Here is a 9,175-nt window from a genome sequence, read left to right as displayed (position 1 = left end):
TAAAGACATTATATTTTTCTCATTTTAAAGAAACTTAATTTTTTAGAGAAAATATTTTTCAACAATTTGAATGACCAACCAAACATAGAAAAGTTGTATACTGAACATAACCCCTAAGACGTAGTACATATGTTTTTTTTTAAAAAAAACAAAACAAATAATTTTCTTCGAAAAAAGTATATGTTGAACATCTTAAGAACAAGATATATTAGGTTCGATTTGACCTTTCGTAGATTAATACCAAACAAAATCAATATTGTCAAAGTTTTCATTAAAAAAAAATACAAAACCAAAAAAAAAAAAAAACATTAAATCTATTTTTGATATGCTTTGTTTTATTTGAGCCAAGGTTAATCGAAAATCATTTATTTCTCTTAATAGAAAGTTGCATATATATTTTAATACATCAAAAATGATCTTGAGCAGCGATAACTCAATTGCCGCTAAATATGTATTTTTAGCGGCAATTAACATTCTTTGTATATGTCCCTAAAGACCTTAGCGACATTGAATGTAATGACACTTAACTAATGCCTGTAAAAACTTTAGCGCTTTTTATTAATGTGTCTATTTATTGCCGCTAAAAGTTATTTTTGTTATAGTGTCGATCTCCTCAAACCTTTACTTATGGGATTATACTAAATATATTGTTATCGATTCAATTTGATTTTTCGCTTTTGCTTTGAACGCCCCTACTCTCACATGTATATGTATTAAATGTCGATTGAGTTAAATCAAACATGGTAGGTGTGATGATGCTATCCAGCCAAGATGATAAACTTAATTAAGTCTGTCATTATCATATCATATCGATCACCAGTATTTACTAAGAAATGATTCGTCTCAAGAAGTCTATCGTATTTCTTTTCTACCACATAAGTTGCTTTACAACATTATTTGAGCATTATATCATTTTACTCAGAACGTCAAACCCACACATTTGAAGATTCTTTTATCACTACTTTGTTTGGTAGCTTTTAAGAATTGGATTAATTAGACTTTACTTTCCTAATCTAGTTACAAAAGATTGGATTTTCAATATAAAAAAGGTGTATATCAAATAATTACAATTGTTTTTGGGAGGTAATATTATTAGTATTTCAATCATGGAATTATTTCCAAAAGAAATTAGGAAAGTGGGAAATTATTCCTCAAGATAGTTTCTAGAGATTTGATCGACATTTATTCGCCATCAAAGCCAAGAGTTGGCTTCTTCGAGTGCGTATGCATCTTCAAGCTATTTTTGACATAGTAAATTGAGCCTCATGCCATCATTTTGCCGTCTTCATATTATAATTCACTTGAACTATAGTAAAATTGTTAGTTACACATCTAAACTTTGTTGTGGTAGTCCTAGGCTCCTAGCTATGATCTTCCTAGACTTTTTTTAAAATAAAAAATATAGTATTTTTACCCCTTCAAATTTCAATAATGATCTAGTAATTGTATGTTATAAGAGCGCCTATCAATCAACTTAAAACTCATATACTCCTTATGTATTTGTCATGTAAGGGTCCAAATTAATCAAAATTAAAGCTGGTTTCGTCTTGGTAAAATAAATAACCTCCTCTCATTTTAGCCATTGACAACGAGCTAGCATTGAAGCTCAAAAGTTTCACTGTTATTAGAAATTCTTTGTCAAAAAAAAAAAGAAACAGTGAGGAGTATTCATCTCATTATAAATAATGTACTGTAAAAATGTATATTCAATGCTCTATTCCTTTCTAAGAGCGCATTACATTTTGAAGTAGTGTAATTTAACACCTAGAAAATATAAAACTTCAGTAAATGAAAAGACAAATACAGAAAAAGTTTCAAACATAACTTTGGACAATTTGATTATTTTAAACAATGAAAAAAGTCTCAAAAATTCAGTCAATATGGATTAGAATTGAGTACTAATTAACTAACTCCTAGCTACCATCCTAACGTACTTGACTGACTAAAGTACGGTATCAGTTAGGTTATTTAAGAGTAAGTAAATTACCCTCTAGTCGGTTGGTGTAAGGGATAAAAATCTAGTCAGTTGGTGTAAGGGATAAAATAAATAGTGATGTGATAAGAAAATAGTGATGAAATAAAATAATGTCTTGTTTGGTTGCCATGTTTGGGATAACTTATCACACCACTTATACCATAGTGATGAAATAAGTTATCTCATATACATGGTGGGATAAGTTATCTCAGAATAGATAATCGCATGATAGCTAATCCTGAAATAATTTGTTCCCAATAAAACGACCCTTTGTACCCAAAATTTGTGTATAATTATAGCGTTTGCTATGCACTCAATTAATAATCCTTAGATCTCTTCAAATCTTGATGAAATTACAAGTGCAAATAAATAAATAATATTTTGTACATAAATGGATAATTATGTTGATTCACAAAAAAGAGAGGATATTTTGAGGAATATATAGCCTCTCATCATACTGCAGCAGGAATATTGGACATATTAGGGAATATATATTTTCTCATCTTATATAGACGTCTGTAGGCACATGTCTAAGTTCTAACTTACTTTCTTTACCAGGTCATTATTGAAAAAGGTAAAAATATTAAAAAGAATAAGTTCAGCGGGTAGTAGGATGTTTGCATAATTTAAGTTTGTAATTGGTAATTTCACTATAGTTTAGATGTGTTTTTATTCCTTATTCTTAATATTACCTGTTTATTTTATATGTATCTTTAAACCTAATGAAATCGTAAGAACTCAAAATCAACTTTGTTAATTCAGAATGTTGATTTGGGTCAAATTTTCCGACTCCTGATCAACTTTCGAAATTGAAAATCTTCCCCTAAATGCGTCTTACCACCTCAGAAATTATGCTGCCCATTCTCGCAACTCACAAGTCATAAACAACATAATGAAACTACAAAAAGGTTCAAACTGGGGAAAGAATCCAAAAGAACAAAACGATGACGTGGATCATTACAATACCAAAAAATAAGGGGAAAAAAACTCACCTGTTTTTGAGAAAAATATTTTTCAAACACCCTTAATTTCTTTTTGAATCTCATGTTTGGAAATAGGAAGATGGGGTTTCCTCCTTAACATCTTTTATATTTAGATGTACAAAATTGGAGATAAAAAGCAAATTTTGATAGGGTCAACTATACTCTGTCGTTCTATTTTACCCAAGTAAATTAGGTTAGATAACTGAAGTCCATCTACCTATACTACTTATATTGTTGGGAAATTATTGAAATTAATCACATAAAATACACAGGAATTTTCAGCTTGAATATCCTTAAATTTCATCGATAAAGTTGTATTTTCCAAATTCAACAAATTTTTTTAGTAGAAATTGGTAGAAGAAAGAAAAAATGCCAATTACTTTAAAGTAGAGAAGAACACATTTTTGTTGAATCTCTGAAATGAGATACACTTTCTTTTGAAATACTATTCACAATATCTTTTTGAACATATTAGACTATATTTTTACCTCAACATTAGATAATATCATGATTTAGTTCAAAGGGATTGATTATAAGAAAATCTATGTATTGTTTTATGCATATATTGGTTATGTATATATGAATTAGTTCATGTGTTAGTTATTTCACCTTCTATTCTGCATAAAAATGTATATATAGATTCTCTCATAACTTATACATGCATTAATTTTGCGGTTTATCAAACATAATATTACTTATACATAATGTAATACCCGCATAACTCACATCGAAACTATCTATACCAAACTACCCTAAGTATGCGTAGGTAAGTAATAAGTATTTTGGTGATTTCATGCCCCACCTCCTATCCTAATATTTGCTGTTGATGTGCAGTTATTTTCTTAAAAGAAAAACCAGTTCTATCCCACTTCAATAAACGTCGTAATCGTCTATCAATATGCACGCTTTGAACTAACTTAACTTTAAAAAGGCCCCATTTTACTTCCCTCGATAAAGAGACATTTGGCATTCGAATTTCCTTTTTTGCATTTCTTTTCTAGTAAACATTATTATGCATATATAAACGATGCAATTCTATGACACAATTGCATTCTTGAGATTTTCTCTAATTCTAAGTCTTTAATTTAAATAGTTTTTTTTACGGTGGAGTGACCGTCTTAGTTATATTTAACTACATGTTTTGGATTCAACTTCTAGGAATAAACATATACAAAGAGTACTAATTGCCACTAAAAATTATAATTAAGTTATTGCCGTTAAAAATTATTTTTAATATAGTGTTAATTTCTTAAACTCTAACAAACCATTGAAACAGATGGAATACAATTTACATGATTAATAATCCAATAATAAGAGAAAATGGAATGATTGATATGTAAACATAAAAGAAAAATTAGGAAAAATAGTCACCTCAACAAGGGGTGAAAGGAGAAGAACAAGACAATAGTCACTTCAAAGATAATGGCTACTCCAAAATAAAAACCCCACTTGTGAAGAAAGTGTCAAAATAATGATTGTCGTTTTGCCAACCAAACCATGAGGATAGGTCCACAATGTGTCATCTCAAACTCCTCACTAAGCTTTCACCACTCATCACAAAAACTTTTCTTTTACCAATTGTAAATTAATTATGATTCACATATGCAAAAAGATAACCAAACGTGTGTTCTAAACACGTTTGGATATCAAATCAAACCTAAAAATCAAAGTACTACTTTTCAATGAAGGGTTGTGTCAACCTCTGTAGTTTGATTAGTTTCTAGTATTTCTTTTTTCTTAAAGTTCCTACATTAATATCTTTAATTTGTTGTACTTCATTTATTTAAAAATAAATGTTAAACACCAAAACTTACAAACCAGGCCTATGAAAACAAAATATGGACATGTACAAGTTGGGTTCACCTGTCTAGTTTGGACTGTGGCTTAATGAATTGCCATGCCACTGATAAAGTATGGGCTGAATTTCGGAATACTCAAGCACATTGAGCCCAACATATAGTCCATAGAAAGTGTTGTCATGGTAAGACTAAGATGGAAAAAGAATTATGAGAAATTTCATAAATAAATATAGTTTGGACCATAATTATGAGACATAGTTATAGTTTATCCAATTACAATTCTTAGCAAAAGTTTTAGAGAGAAGAGAGGCGAGCGAGAGTTTGGCGAGAGAGGGGACAGATGCTATATACGTGTATCTCATATACAACTAGTGTCTCGTGGATACAGGGGGCGGACCTAGGTGGACCCTAGGGGGTTCACCCGAACCCCCTCGTCAAAAACTTACATTGTATATATAGCGTCAATTCTTGAAAACAAAGTGGAGGCTTGGCTTAGTGGTTAATGGTTCAAGAAATTCCTAGGGTCACGGGTTCGAATCCTATGGACAACATTTCCCCCCCTCTTTTTAATGCTTTGGAAAATGGAACTTTTGGGCTTAGGACTTTCTTCTTCTTTTTCATTATCTTTTCCTTTTATTCCATTTCTTTTTTTTTAATTTGTTTTTGTTTAAATTTATTAGACACATTCTTTTTATCTTTATTTTTTATTTTTTATTCTTTTTATATCTATTATTCATTTTGTTTCAACGTAACTCTTTTTTCATATACTACCTTGAATAACTCTTTTAAAAAATGATGAATTATATTGGGCAATGCTAAATGACCAGAAAATTTGGCCAAAAAATTAAAAAGTCTATAATATCCTTTTTATTTTAAAATAAACTAATCTTTTTTCCATTTTTTTTTAATTAAAAGGTATTAAAGTTAAAAGGGAAAAATGTTCAAAAAGGTAAAATAACATAGTGTGAAATATGTTATTTTACCATTCTGGCCAAATTTTCTGGCCAAAAGGATTTTTCCTTATATTTAACTTGAAATTGACATAGAAATATAATTTATTTTAAAAAAAAAAGGTAAATTAGATGTAATAGAACGAAGAAACTTAAATATCATCGACATCCTTTTAAGAATATTAATTTATTGAATTCATGAAATTTCTTTTATATTTTTAATTATGTTTTAGAGAGATGGAAATTAAACTTATTTGATTTATTCGTTATTTTTCTTTTTTACAAATTATGATTTACCTAGTAAATTGAACTACATGAACTAAAAAATTGATGATGCTATTTATTTATCTTCTGAATATGCATTATAATATTAGTAACTCTATTCTTACACACTTTTAGAGAATCTTGACGATTTTCATAGTAATATGTGATTGAATGAATGCTAATTTAAATTTTTTAAAAGTGACAAATAAATTAAAACATTACAAAATAAAAGTACAAAAAGCACAAGAAATTTTAAGAATGCTCGATGGAGCATGATAAAAGTAGAAAGAAATGCTTAATACGGTATGATAAAGTAAGTTAAATTTAGCATGATAAGGTAAATATGTTTCTTCCTCGCCTCGCTCCCTTTTTCATCATTTAATTTTCACATGTTTTAGGAATTAACTTATGTAATACAGTCGATCCACTAAAATTATTATGAATATATCTTTGTCCTCGATATCTTTGATTAGTTTAGCCTTTTATGAACCAATGAAATATCTATGGTTCATGTACAAAGAGCATGTCGAGGGGCTACTACGCTCACCGTGCACTTGCATTACCACCTGAACTTCTTCTTTATACTTTGAACTCCTTGAGCAAAAATCCTAGGTCCGCCACTGGAAGAAATACTAGGAGAATTAATAATTAAAGAATCCTAAAATATATGGTAAGAGGTATTAGACAAATTAAGAAAAATATATATGGTAAGAGCTATTAGGAAAATTAAGAAACATTCTACTAGCCCAAGATTGTTTACTAAGATCGCACGATTCAACAAAAGAAGAGAAAACTATGAAAGGAGAAGGATGATATTGGATAGGAGAACTTTGTTATGGAAGAACACTCTTTAATCGCTTTTAATTTAGGTTAGTTACAAATGACTAAGACCATCGTTATTTATACTTGTGTAAAGATGGTTCTAAATACCTATTCTAGATACATCTACAAGAACAATCTAGATAACCTTATCTTCTAACTATTTAACAAGAATCTAGACTATTCTATGATTTACCACAAATATCTAATCTAGAACATCTATACAATTGTGAGATACATCAAGTACTTAAGGTATAACTTTACATAACTCTAGAAAGTTCTACTAAATGTCCATGATTATTTGTACCTCCAAAAAATCATCTTTATTTTTCACACTCTTTCTTAAAGTGATTTTTTTGAAAACTACCCCACACTTGTCGTGGAAGAACTCAAATGGAGCTTTGAGCCACGTCTTGGTGAAAATTTCACCAATTTCTTCGGATTCCTCTTGCTTCTTCAAATGATAAAGACTTTTTATAATCGAGTGGTCCATGTAAATTATCTCCTTGCTGAGTTCCTGAACTCCCCCTATTTCTTAGCTTCCCGACAATATTACTATCGGGATAAGCATATGTGGTAGGTGTAAATACCTAATTTTTTTATCGAACCTGAGATTTTGCACCATTTCGGTGTTCAAATTATTTCTTGTAGGTTAAAAATTAATTATTTTTTAATTTTACTTCTTTCTAGTGAATTTATATTAAAAACTTTGAAAACTATAAAAATAGAATCACTTTTAAGGATAAGTTTTGTTTTAATATTATTATAATTTTTTTAAAAAAAGAAAATCTACAAAAAAAAACAATATGTTTTTTAATTAAATATTGTAGTCCATTAGTATTTTCTAATAAATTTTATATTTTAAAGAATAAGAAGAAAAGAAAAATAATAAACAGGAAAAGACGTTCAAAAAAAGAAAAGAAAAGGGAAAAGAAACGTACAAAGAGAAGGAAAGAAAAAAAAAAAAAAATGGAAAAGAAACACACGTATAAAGTGGGAGGAAAAATGGGAAAAAATTCGTAAAAATTAGTCTTCATCCTTAAAGAACTTTCATGCTAACACTAATCTCAAATTACATAAAATTTATCTCAAATTTTAAACACAATTCTAAAATTGTTCAAACTCTGAAAATTCCACTCTTACACAATCCTAATTCCTAGCAACTATATGTCCATATATACTCTACCCACAAAATCGAACACAAAAACATACACGTATAAAGGAAAACAAAAAAAAGTGACAACCATTGACAACATACACACGGAACAAAAAAAATACAACAGCATCACACGCATAGAGAGAGACACACGGAAAGAACAAGAAAAAAAAGCCTTTCCTTTATTTTTCTTAAAAAATGGGTCCTATTCGAGTTTTTGATTTTTGATTCAAGAAAATATTTATGAAAGTTCAAGATTCAAATTTGTAAAAGTACAACCTAACCACACAAGCCGAACATCATTCATGCACCGTACGTGAATTGCTTCGTTGATGCTCGCCCAACACTCGTCCTGACGCTCGACATAAGATGTCGTGCACCGATGCTGATGTCAATGTTGCAAAGTCGATGCAATCCCCGCCATAGCGTGTCGGGGTTTGTAAAGGTGTTGAAGGCACACCAAAGTTCTTGCACGCAGTGGCGGCTCTACAACTTTGAAAAAAAGGTAATTGCCTTAGGCCCCAAAATTTGAGGGGCCTCATTTTTTAAAAATACAATAGGTTATACATATTTTTTTTTAAAAAAATATCGCATATAATCTGTAGAAAATATAATTTTTTCATAAAAGAGCAAGGAAGTAATAGAAGTTTGATAAATTATGAGTACTATGTCTCAAGAAAGATTAAATAATTGGCTATAATAAACTTCATAAAAAAAATATATTCGAATTTAAGGCCTCCATTCGGGTTTTGCTTTAGGCCACCGATTTATTAGAGCCGCCCCTGCTTGTACGGGCACCGCCCACGCCGGCTTGTGTCTACTAGGCCTTTTAGTCCATTTGCTTTCTTGATTACAAAATCAAGTATGTCATCATTTGGTTGAAAGTTTGAATCTCTTAATTTTATTCTATTTCGTTTGAATAAATATGTGCGCTTATACATAATTTAGTATGTGATATATGATGTTTTTATGCTAGTAATTTTCCCTTACTAATTTTTATACAATTTTAGCATTAAATATTTCCTTTTTATGTTTTAGTATAATCTTGTTATTTTGAGTTTTATTTAGTTTAACAGATTTTATTTGAAAGTTACAATTTACAAACAAAAGAAAAGACGTATTTTAGGATAACAATTTTATTTCATTTTCAAAAGGATAAGAAAATCTCACAAAAACGATTTTTCATTTTAAATTAGATTTTTTACACATAAATCAAAGATTATTATATA

The sequence above is a fragment of the Solanum stenotomum genome, chromosome 3 (genome assembly GCF_019186545.1).
Source record: "Solanum stenotomum isolate F172 chromosome 3, ASM1918654v1, whole genome shotgun sequence".
Taxonomy (NCBI): Eukaryota; Viridiplantae; Streptophyta; class Magnoliopsida; order Solanales; family Solanaceae; genus Solanum; species Solanum stenotomum.
This window is presented reverse-complemented; position numbering follows the sequence as displayed.